The following is a 12403-nucleotide window of genomic DNA, read 5'->3' as shown; positions in this document are numbered from 1 at the left end:
TATTGTTAAGGCACTAGTGCACGCATACGTTTTGAAGCTTTCTCGTGCAATCAACGAAAAATTCCTTCACGCTTATCATAGTAAGCTAGCTTCGTAAGCTAAGCAAGCCTGGTTCTCTGGGCACTATGGTAGGACCCTAGTAGTTAACTACGCCTGTTACCGCTAGCCGAAAGAAAACTACTACCGCTTGATCGAGGAAGCCAAAACGTACGGTTTTCCTTCCTTCCTGAACATCGACTTTCACTTTCACTAGGTTGTTTATCTTCAGTTTTGTGTGTAGATCCTTAAGATCGTTTAAATACCATTAGACCTATGTGCCTACCCAACGAGTGTCTCTAAGTGGTATTAGAGCACCTTGACAGTCTCCAATTTATGTGAAATAAACCAACACTACTATGTGAGTGCCTTTTTAATATCTGAAAAGTTATTTATTTTAATACTTTTTTATATATCGATCGTCATTATATTCCTCTTTTCTAACTAAAATGCAACCTACTATTTTTCTTTCACAGAGATGCCCAAAATGTTTCAACTTATATAACTATTAGCTAATGAGAAATGAAAAAGGAAAGGAGATAGAAAAAAAAATCAAGATAAAATAAAATGTAGGGAAAATGGAGGGCAATTGGCTACTATCGACAATGACAATGACAACTGCGGCCCACCACCACAACATCGTACTTCTCACCTAGCCCTCCCTCTTCTCTTTTTCTATCCTTCTCTCCCTATCTCCTCTTTTTCTTCTCCATGTCCTCACTACTATCAACAACAGCCACGACGCCTACTCTCCACACCTTGCTAACAACATTGACAGCACCCATTGTAGCCACCTAGTCTTGGTTATGGTGATGGGTTTTATGAAACCCTAAGGCAGTAGAATAGGTGAGTGAGAAGGGAAATGAGCTTGTTTAATGGACTTAGGTTATGACTTAATGTGCCTACCCTAATTTAGGCTCTTATTTGAGGATATTTTTTTTATCATTTTTTCCATCTTAGGGGCATTATAATTAGTGGTCCCCACATGGCATAGCCCATGATCAACATTAATTGTTATTCAAGGCCCAAAGTTGGGCTCAGGACCGTTAACACAATGAATTTTTTTTAATGGTTTTGTGACACCATTAAACAATTATTTTTCATGTCATACTATGGGGCCCAAATTAATGTATTCATGGGTATTTGAAAAATGTTAGTGGGCCCCACATTTATGTATGAAATTAGTAGGCCCAATTGTAAGCCCAAGTCTGTTCTTAAGTAAAGTTTAAGTGAATCTAGTTGAAGGCCTTAATTGAAAATTTATGGGCTAATTTGGGACATGGTTACGGGATTTTAAGGAAGATTTTTCCAATGACGCGGACTATTTTTGTAATCAATGGTTTAAATCTCTTGGAATGATGATGATTGATATATGGATTAAAATGAGGCAATTAAATAATAAAATTTTAGAGATATTTAATAGATTTTGTTATTATAATCATATCCTACTAATATAAATGGGCCTAAATTTTTTTTTTTAAGATGCCTAAATTTTAGGAACCATTGTAATATAATTTTTTTTTTTAAAATTATGATTGCACACATCCATGCGTTATAATTGCATGTATGCATACATCTTTGTAAATGATCCATCCATCGCATTGATCATAGATTCACTATTGATTGGATTCACTCATTAGTGTAAGATCTATTATTAACAATGATGATCAAGGTTGATGATTGATCCATTGTCGATGGTGGTTGTCAATGCTGATAATTGGATCGATTCCATTGGTAAGATTATCATTATTTTTCATTATTTTTTATGGTAGATAATTATAAATAATGTAATTCTTAGATTGAAATATTCAGATCACTACCCCATTTATCATTAAAACCTTGAAAATCTAATGCTAAGAATTACCATTTTTTTTTAAGGTTGTGCATAAACTAAGTGAGAGTTCGTCTTAACCACCAGATGATGTTGTATGTGGCTCATCTGGTAATGGAATAGTCAATTGTACCTACCAAAATAATCACTTTTTACATAAAAACCCACGACCCACACCCCTTATCCTAGTTCGTATAAATTCGTATAAGTTCACCCTAAAATATCCTCAATCTAATGTTAATCAACCCAAAGCTTAAATCAAGCCATCCAAACCGCAAATAAGGCCAGATTAGCTATCTCATGATAGAAAAAATAATTTCACTAGCACATTCTCTCCTCCAGAAAATTGCAGGTATCCCCAAAATCCATTACCAATCAATCAAATGTCAGGATTTGAATAAAGATCATAAGCAAAAATTAAATTTTCATTTTTTTATGACATTACTTCTTCTGTTTTTTAATTTTCTATCATCCATCCCCTTATTACAAGTCATTTCCTACCCTTATTACTAAGTCCTTAAAATGAACTCATTTTATCCTTAATCTCCACTCAATTTACCAAGCAAAGCTCCTCAACTACCCGATAAGAAGATGCAATGTGTCCAAGAGATTCTAAGAAGTAATCACAACAAGCCACATTCCATTGTACCCCTTACATACTCTAAAATAATCAAAATTTCATCACCTTCAACTATAAATATCCCTTTCCACTCTCATTTATAACACACCTCAACAAAAACACCAAGCCTTGAAGACCTCGTGAGGAAGACCTAGAAAAAAGGTGAAGTGCCCCGCTCTCTCTAAGACTACCCTCCCACATATTCTAAGTAAGAAGCATTGAAGACTATGCAAGGACATCATAGTGAAAATGGTGGAGTTCTCCCCTATTTCAAACTTTCCACCCACAGGTTCATAGAGAAGGTCTTAGGAGTAGGGTGTGGATCGAAGAGCTCAAACCATCTTCTCTAATTGAGGAGCAAGGTTGTGCTTTGTGTTGAGACTTAAATTTTGCATATTTATCATCTCATATGCATTAGTTTTCCATGTATTTAGGTGTTTAATCAATCTAATTAGATATGTTTTCTATATATGATGAGATTTTGAAGTCTAAATGGAATCCATACTTAAAGTGATAATTTAAAACCCAAAAATCGATCAAGCTCAAAGGCAATGAAGAATTGGAGAATTGAATATAAAATTTGAAGATTTCAAGTGCCAAACATCTGAGGAATCCAAGTACAAAAGTGGAGAATGGAAGATCAATTATGTTGAAGAAAATTGAAGAAGTTTAGCACTTGTACATATGACTTTGATCCCATCGACAGTCTTTCAATAGGTTTTCATTGGAACTCGATTGGATCGAGTAATTTCAAATTTTTCAGAAAGCTTGTTGTACTAAAAATTGTGACTCTTCGATTAGATCGAAGACCCTTTGATTCCCTTGAAAAACTCCAGGAAGTTGAAGTTCATTATTGGACAGTTTTCATACATTCTTTGATGCCCTCGAGCGATCCTTAGATTCCATCGAAAAGTCCTCGATAGATTTCAAGCCTATCGAAGTACCTATTGACGAAGGCAATGACTGCATAAGTTTTGTGAAATTTTTAACTCGGTGTGAAAGTGCAAGCCCCTTATCTATATAAGGAATTGTTTTAAGTATTCTTAGGCATCCTCAAGGGTTTAGAGAGAGGGAGAAGGCTCAGGTGGAGCGCTGACAACGCCCTCTCGCCTCAATTTCCTTCTAGATTCTAGTTGTTTCTGTTTTTCTTTTGTTTAAGACATAGCTATGTTGAGCTAAACTCTTAGTTAAGAAGAAAGGGGTGAAGCTTCTAGTTTATTATAACGTTCTAGTTCATTTTGATTCGTACTTTGGATTTGAATTATGAATATTTAATTGAAATTGGTTGAATTTACTTTTAAGTCTTTAAGTTTTTAATTTCTGAATTCATTGTGAACCTCGGTTACGATAAATGCTTTAATTTAACAATTGCTTAGCCTAATTAGAGAAAGAATCAATTTGTAAAGTTTATTGATCAGCTATAGACTTTGGACACAATAGATGATTGAAGTTCCTGTAATTGATGTATGAGTGCTTCATAAAAGAATCGATTCAATTGAAACCACACCTTGTTGGATGTTTGTGATTGGTTTAGCAGAATTATATTCCGATTAGAAAGGATTGGAATTTAATTTTAGTTGAGTTATAGAAGGTGAATTAATGAATTATACATTGTAATTGCTAGCAGTGGAAATTCAATCATACCACCGTACATAACCCATGAGCTGCAACAAGTAAGCTCGCTTGGGTCACATATGGCTTATCAATGGTGACTTTTCTCAATGGTAATAGTGGTGCTTTAGATTCCATGATATGTCTGCAACAAATGGCATAACATGGGTTATCGTTATGTGACTCGGTGAATTGAGCAAATAGAGAAAAGATAGGTCTTAGGTCTATGACGGTTAACATGGGTTATCACTACGTGACCAGAGTGGCCCTAGCTTGAACTGGTCTATTGAGTTCCATCTCCAATCAACCGAACATGTCTGTGATGGTTAACCCCAGGTGGAGGTCACTAGACTTCCAACTTGCAGAGACAGCCTTGAACAATCAAGGCGTATAATTCAAAGCATGTATATGTACATAGGAAGGACATAATATCTCAACATCATGGTTCAAATATTTCATCAAACACTTGCCGTGCACAAGGTGGCTATACACAAATTCACTAAAATAGGCTAAGTCACTTAGTTCACACACAAGAGAGCGTAATCAGGCAATCAATTCAACACATGGCATATGAATAATAGGCACACCAAAATCCTAACAATCATTATAAGAAAAATCTTCATGAAATGATAAATTCATTAACTGAAATTAATATGGACTGATAAATGTTAACTTAGAAGAATGGTCCTCACCTGCGGGGGTGAAATCACTAGCTAATAGCTTTTAGAATGGAAAAGCTCAAAGAAATCCCAGCTTTCTACCCTAATTTCATCAAAATACTAAGGCACAACAAACCCCATATTACCAATGAAATCTTACAATAGAACAATACCCTATTTGCGATTATTGCTTTGCTTCGATTAGACAGAAGGATCGGTAGCAGAATCGATGAAAATCACAAAAACTCCATACTCTAAATCCATAAAATCAAGAATTTCAAATTTTCTAAACATTTTAAGAGTGAATTTCCTATTTATAGATTATTTTTTTTTTCATGACAGGTCGAGATGAGTCACACAACTAACAGTTTTAGGTTTCAATCAAAGTTGTGCGATTCATAGAAGGATCTAAGAAAATGTCAAGTTCATTGAGACGATCATATTCTTATAGTTTTGCGGTCATTGGCCCACCGGGTTCATTGAGACGATCATATTCTTATAGTTTTGTGGTCATTGGCCCACCAACAACCGGTCTAGGGCTCTTTCCGACATTTCAGGCACTATTAAAGCTATTTTAAGAAAAATGTTTTGAGGGTCGCTATAATAAGTTCATAGTGGCTATTATTAGGAGTAGGATAAAACTTACCAAGTGCATTTATTTGTGATCTAAGTGTGTTTAGTTGTAGTTGTACAGTGACACTTGCATTAATACCCTAATTTCCGAAGGTTGATTTTCAGGTCGTTATATCGGGAAGGCGGATCCTATATCTTAATTAGTCTATCTTAGCACCTAGAGTCGAAAGCATTCAATTAAACTTGAGTCAATTAGACTCTGGTATGGCCGCACTATCATAATCGCACACACGTTTGACCGAATGTGAGCCTAGTGTTGACATGTGGCCTTGCTTTTGATTGAATAGCTAAACACACTAGGCATGTGAGTCCCACCGTCGGAACCAGGTGATGGGTTAGAAAACTTCACCCAAGTTTTTCAGAGCCATTCATTTGTTCTGTTAATGGTGGCCCGCTTTTCAAGTGGATCAAATGGATTCTGGGGTTGCGGATCCATTATATAAGGGTGCTTTTCTATGGATGGATTTAGTCTCAAACATACCATGCCACACTGGAACATGCGTGGCTTTATTGCACACGTAGGTGTGAGCATAACCAGAAAAGGCTCTTTTACCAGATATTCGTGCATCTGTCCATGTCCATACATATATGTGAGTGGATTAGGTGCGGCTCCGCCCTCACCAAACATGGTGCATCCCTGACCGTTGGTCCCTTTATGTATGTATTATATATTCACGCTGTCCATATGCTTTTTCCCTCATTTTAGAGCATGAGCCCAAAAATGAAAAAATCCAAATGTCGTAAGAAATAGTGGTGATTGAACGTCCATCATTAAAAACTTCCAAAGGCTCGTTATAATGTTTCCGTGATATCTGAATGAAGGGTTCTTTTTTTTTTTTTCTTTTTTTTTAAAGCATTAGTTTAATTAAAAACTTTTGTGGCCCACAAAAAGTTTTTAACAGTCAATCACACCTGTTTCGTATGGTCCACCTGAAGTTTGGATCTGCTTCAGTTTTAAGTGAGCTGAAAAAACTAGTTAGATGGTGTGGATATGCAATACATACATCAAGATAGGCCCACGGTGAGGGCTGCACCATGTTGGGTGAGGCCGAGGTGGCACCTAATCCCCTCCCTTGGTATACTTATCTAAAATGGGAAGCTGATTAGGTGAGACCTTGAGTCACCCAAGACCCAAGAGGGTTAGGTGAGACCCCGACTCACCCAAGACGGTTAGGCCCTCACCATGGCCCCACTTTGACGTATGTATTCTATATTCATGCAGTCCATTGGTTGTGCAGAACATTCCAGGTTATTAACTAAAAAATGAAGCACATCCAATTATCAAGTGGACCGTATTATAGGAAACAATTTTGATTGAATGCCCTACCACTGAAAACTTCTTAGGGAGCACTTTATTGTTTCGGTAGTTATTTATGTAGTGCTTCTTTGGACACAATTATCCTGTGAAAGCCTTTTACACGAAGTTGGAAACTTAGGTGGGACTCACCGTGATGTTTGTGAGAAATCCACCGTCTATTCAATTTTTGAGCTCATTTTAGGACATGAGACCAAAAATGAGACTGATCCAAGACTAAGTGGGCCAAAAACGTGAGAGTTGAACACCGTGCACAGTTGAAATATTAGTAGGGCCACAAAAGTTTTGAATCAGTCTAATATTTCTGGTTTAAGTTCATCTCGGTAGTAATGGCGTTATGAGCTGCATGGATGAAATGTGAGCAGAACTGCCGATCCCAGGCAGGTTTCAATTGTAGGAATTTACCTACCCAACTTTTCCTTTAGTGCGGCTTACTTGGATCTTTAATCTGCTCAATTTTAACCTCAAGTCCTAAAATAAACTCACAAAACAAATAAATTGAGTAAATTTCTTACAAACATCATGGTGTACTTCACCAAAGTTTACAAGAAATTCACATCTGCTTATTTGCCAAATCTGTCCGTAAGGTTACGTTGGCCTGGATGAAGGGTAAAGACAAATTTCACCTTGATCCGCTGGTAATTGATATCCACTTATTTAGGGGTATGGTCAACCTGATAATTGGATTTACTTTATTTTTAGGGTACTGCCTTAAAATGATCTCAAAAAAATTGATAGACGGTGTGGATATAGGATACATATATCAAGGTGAAAAAAAAATGGACAGCATGGATAGAGAATACATACATGGGCCGCACCATCTTGGGTTAGTCCCGTATCTCACTCAATCCGTTCCCGTCTAAAGTACATATACAGCCGTAACTACGTACCGCATACAGCTGTAAGATGCATGCATACGTGAATCTGTGATACCATATTAACTTGGGGGGCTACCATAATCTGTCCACATCTATCCATATACGTGTACGGCTGTAGATACGATTCCGGTCGAACACGTAGCTGAAGGTGGATTGCGTGCTGAGTAAACTCTGTAGGCCCCACCCTCATGTATGTGTTTTATCCACACCGTTCATTTATCTTCCGGCTCGTCTGAGGGCATAAACTCAAAATTAAAGCATATCTAAAGCCCAGGTGATCCACACCACAGAAAACAGGGAGATTTGAACGGTTATCATCCAAAACTTTTTGGAGCCATACAAGTCTTCGCTGATATTTTTGCTTTCCCATTATCCATGTCTATGTATGACTGTCGGTCGTAGGTTACTTTCAACGGTGGATATCATTATCCACACCTTTTCTTGCAGTGTGGTCCACTTGCACTTTGGGTATGCTTGAATTTCAGGCTCACGACCTTAAATGAGCTAATAAAACAGATGGACGGCTTTGATAAGACACATACATTACAGTGGGCCCTACAGGGTTACCCAACACGCAATCCGCACGTCGCACGTGGATAAATAAAAAGTCCCCAATGTATTGAAAATTCCAAATTGACTCTGTATTTGAATTTGGACCGAGCGACTCTATTTGAGCTGCTCCCAAAATGCGAATCGCATGGTCTGAGTTTGCATTTTTTTCCTCCAATTCCAACCGCCCAAACCGCAAGTGAAATAGCCGGGAAACATGCAATCCCCCAACTTAGTCACGTTAGAAATCATTTTCTAACAAATGCCTTCTAAGTCAAGCCTCTCCCAACTACAATGGACTTTTTCATGGTACAAGGCTGCTAATGCACACGCACCACATACCACATGTGTGAACATGGATGACACGTGAAATATCCAATCCGTCCATAAGGTGGTTTTGACCGTGCAGATGTTTTCTGCTTAAATTAAATCTGGTCCATTCAGTAGGTGGGTCACAATGTAAGAACTGTTGGATGATTATGAAAACCTCAGTTTAAATTTGTTCCGTAAATTGTGGCAGATTTGAAGAATTTACTGACCATATTCTTGGGCGTGGACATCTAAATAGTGGTGCACCTCTGATGGACGGATTAGATCTCGTACCAATGTTCCAGGTTGGCACACGCGTCAGGCGTGTGCGCTTAGAAAAACTCTTTGTTCATAGCCACCTCTTCTCCGTTCAATTTGGAACAAGTAACATCCAAACAAGAGAGCCTGGGACCCACCTGATAAAGAAAGGCTGAGAGCTGATCTGGTGCGTCCATGTCATCTCAGCACATGTAGCATACATGGACAACCGTTAATTTAGTAGGCTGGATATTGAGTAGACGAGGTAGAAAAAACCACCCCCTTTGGACAATCCTAACCCTCTAATCAGCGGCATGAAATAGATGCCAAAAGGCTGCTTTAATTATTGAAAAATAAAAGGTAGTCTAACCGGGAGCCGATAAGGTGTTCGTTGGCTAACACGTTTTTGGGTGTGGCCCTCACCGTGTGGCCCACTTTAATCTATGAGTTGCATATCTACACCGTCCATCAATTTTTACAGCTCATTTTAATATATTCTTCCAAAATCGAAACAGATTTAAATCTCAAATCGACCACAACACAGGAAACAGCTGTCACTGAACGCCAACCATTAAAAACTTCCTAGGGCCCAGTATAATGTTTATTTTCCATTACATTACATGTTGATAATGTCACACAAATATAAATGAACGAAAAAACACAAATATAAGATTGATCTAAAACTTGTGATCCTTGGGAAGTTTTTAACGGTGGCCACTCAATCCTTGTTGTATGTTCCACTCGAGATTTGGATGTTCTTATTTTTTATACCCAAGCCTTAAAATGAGCCTGAAAAAGCTGATGGACGGCGTGGATATATAACACATACATCAAAGTGGGCCTCACGGTCAGGGAGCATGGCCTAAGATCACCATACACGTGCCTCATTTATTTAAGATGATTTTCTACACTTCCCACATGGGGTTTGGAAAGTTGAGAAGCTAGGACAGGTGGAAGAGAACGGAGAGGGCGCGGAGAAAGCTTTGGTTTACATCACGTGTGACGTGAAGTAGGATTGCGTATTGAGTTACTTAGAGGCTCTTATCTTACTTAGTAGACTCTGTTGGGCCCGTCGTGAATGTATGTGGTATATCCACACCGTCCATCCATTTTTTCAGATCATTTTAGTTGTAGAACCTAAAATTTAAGCATATCCAAAGCTGAAGTAGACCACACCACAGTAAACAGTGGCAATAATGATTTCCACCGTTGAAACCTTTATACGGCCAACAGTGATGTTTATTTGTCATCCAACCTATTCATAAGATGAAACAGATATGTACGAAGGAAAAACAAATATCAGCTTGATCCAACACTTATGTGGCCGTCAAGAATTTTTCAACGGTAGAAGTTCAACTCACTGTTTCCCGTGGTGTGCTCCATTTGAGATTTGGATACTCTTCATTTTAATTCTAAAACCATATCAGTATCTCTTCTCTTAAAATGGATGAACGGAGTGGATAAAATATATAAAACTCGGTGGACCACACAGAGTTTACTCAGTACGCAGTCCGCTTCCGTGTGAAATGGCCAGTGAAGGCGAAGCTCTTACTTTTCTTCTCACTCTATTTTTAAGCAAATAAACGGATATCCAAACGGATGTATATGTGATTCCATGTGAAAGGGTTTTGGATAATCACCACGTTTCTTTCATGTTGACACATGAAGAGTTTTACCACACACGGATCTCAACTACACGCGTCTCACGTGCAAGTCTAGGATAGACATGCCATGAGTATGGTGGGCCATGTCACGCAGATGGTCATCGACATGCCGGGCCCGCCAAACGTACTGCTTGGATGCCCCACAAATATGCCATGTTGGCACGTGTGACCGTGATTTGTAGTGCATGACGTCACAGCCCTTCCAATGAAACTCTAAATAAAAGATAATGTCTTGTCTTCAATTGGACCTCAGCACTCCCAACCACCCAAGACCTTAAGATCCGAAATCCGCTGCAACACCTGTTGCACGCTGCGGTTAAAACACTCAAACTCTGTGGGGCTCAACGTCTTGGGGGTATAACATCCCCTCCATTCCTAAGGTGATATTTCACATGTTGACCCCTATGTCCCAAAAATCTGCTCGGTCCAAAATTCAGGTCGACCGCACCATGGGTAACGATGTAAATAATGCCTAAAATTCTCTAATTAATTTCAAGTGGTGTGGCCAACCGGTGAAGTTATGTCCTTATTGTTGTCCACAGGATCTAACATCGAAGGACGCATCTGATGGACGGTATGGATGTCACTCACGATATCGTGAACCTGCTGAGCTTGAGGATTTTACTGATGTACAAAATTCCAATCCTTTCCTGACTAACCGCATCTATCATCATAGTCTTTCCTCCAGAGACAAAAGCCTCCATGAATTTAGGAAACTTCACCGACCAGCGTATCTCAACCAATGAAATAACCCTTCCTTTCATTGAGGCGGGCGCCGCTTTAGTAGATCCCTGGATTGACCGTAGTCGGTCCATCCTTGATTGTGAGGCCCACCGTAATATATGTACCTTACATCCAAGCCATCCACCCGTTTTTACATGTCATTTTAGGGCATGATTCAACAATGACGTAGATCCAACTCTTAAGTGGACCATACCACATGAAATAGGGGTGTCTTAATACCCACCGTTAGAAAACTTTTGGTGGTCACCGGACTGTTTATTTTCCATCCAAACTATTGATAAGATAACAAGGGCGTGGATGAAGGGAATACATAAATATGAGCTTGATTCAAAACTTTTGTGGCCTACCTGAAATTTTTAATGGTCAATGACCACTGTTTCGTGTAAAGAACATATTTATATTTGATTCACGTTTCCAATCACGTACTAAAATTAGTTTTTAAAATGGATGGACGGTGTGGATGTAAGGAACATACGTCATTACTGCCCCACAGTCAGTGCTCCACCTTCTTTGGTGGAACCGGTGATCCACCGAACCCCGCCTTTGGGCCGGTAACGGGTCACGGTGACACCTAGTGGGTGTTTCCCTGACCGTGGGTCCCCCCTTGATTATGTGTTATATATCCAAGCCGTCCATCATATTCTACAGCGTATTTCAGATCATAATCCCAAACATGAAGTATATCCAAATCTCAAGTGGACCACACTGAAAAAAGAGTGGTGAATGACTATTAAAAACTTCTTCGGGGCAGCTAGAGCTTTTGATTAAGCTGATATTTGGTTTTTTTTTTTTTTTTCCCTTTATCCAGGTCTGTAGGACGTTATCAACTCGTTGGATGGAAAGTAAATATTATGGTGGGCCATATAAAGTTTGTAATGGTCCATGTTCAATCACCTCTATTTCGTATGACGTACGTGGACGGCTTAAGATTTGGATCGGCTTTATTTTTTACACCATACCCCAAAAATAAGCTTTAAAAACGGATGAACAGCGTGGACATAGAGCACATACATCAAGGTGGGCCCCACCGTCAGGGAAACACCACTGTGGCCCGCTACAATCGTTTGTACAGAAAACGTTTTCCACTCACGTGATGTATGGTCATAGCACGTGTAATGTGCATGCCATTCAACCCGTGCATCAAGTAGGTCCCACACCCTGGGATAATCCAACGATCAGGTCGATAAAATCCCACAAAGCAAAAGCAACGGACGTCCACGACAATATCAAAATTCACATGCTAGCTCACCTTATGGTTTGTATTTTTAGGTGGGCCCACTACCAGAGTTATAGAAAA

Source organism: Magnolia sinica, chromosome 7 (genome assembly GCF_029962835.1).
Source record: "Magnolia sinica isolate HGM2019 chromosome 7, MsV1, whole genome shotgun sequence".
NCBI lineage: Eukaryota > Viridiplantae > Streptophyta > Magnoliopsida > Magnoliales > Magnoliaceae > Magnolia > Magnolia sinica.
The sequence above is the reverse complement of the archived record's forward strand: the minus strand, read 5'-3'. Positions refer to the sequence as shown.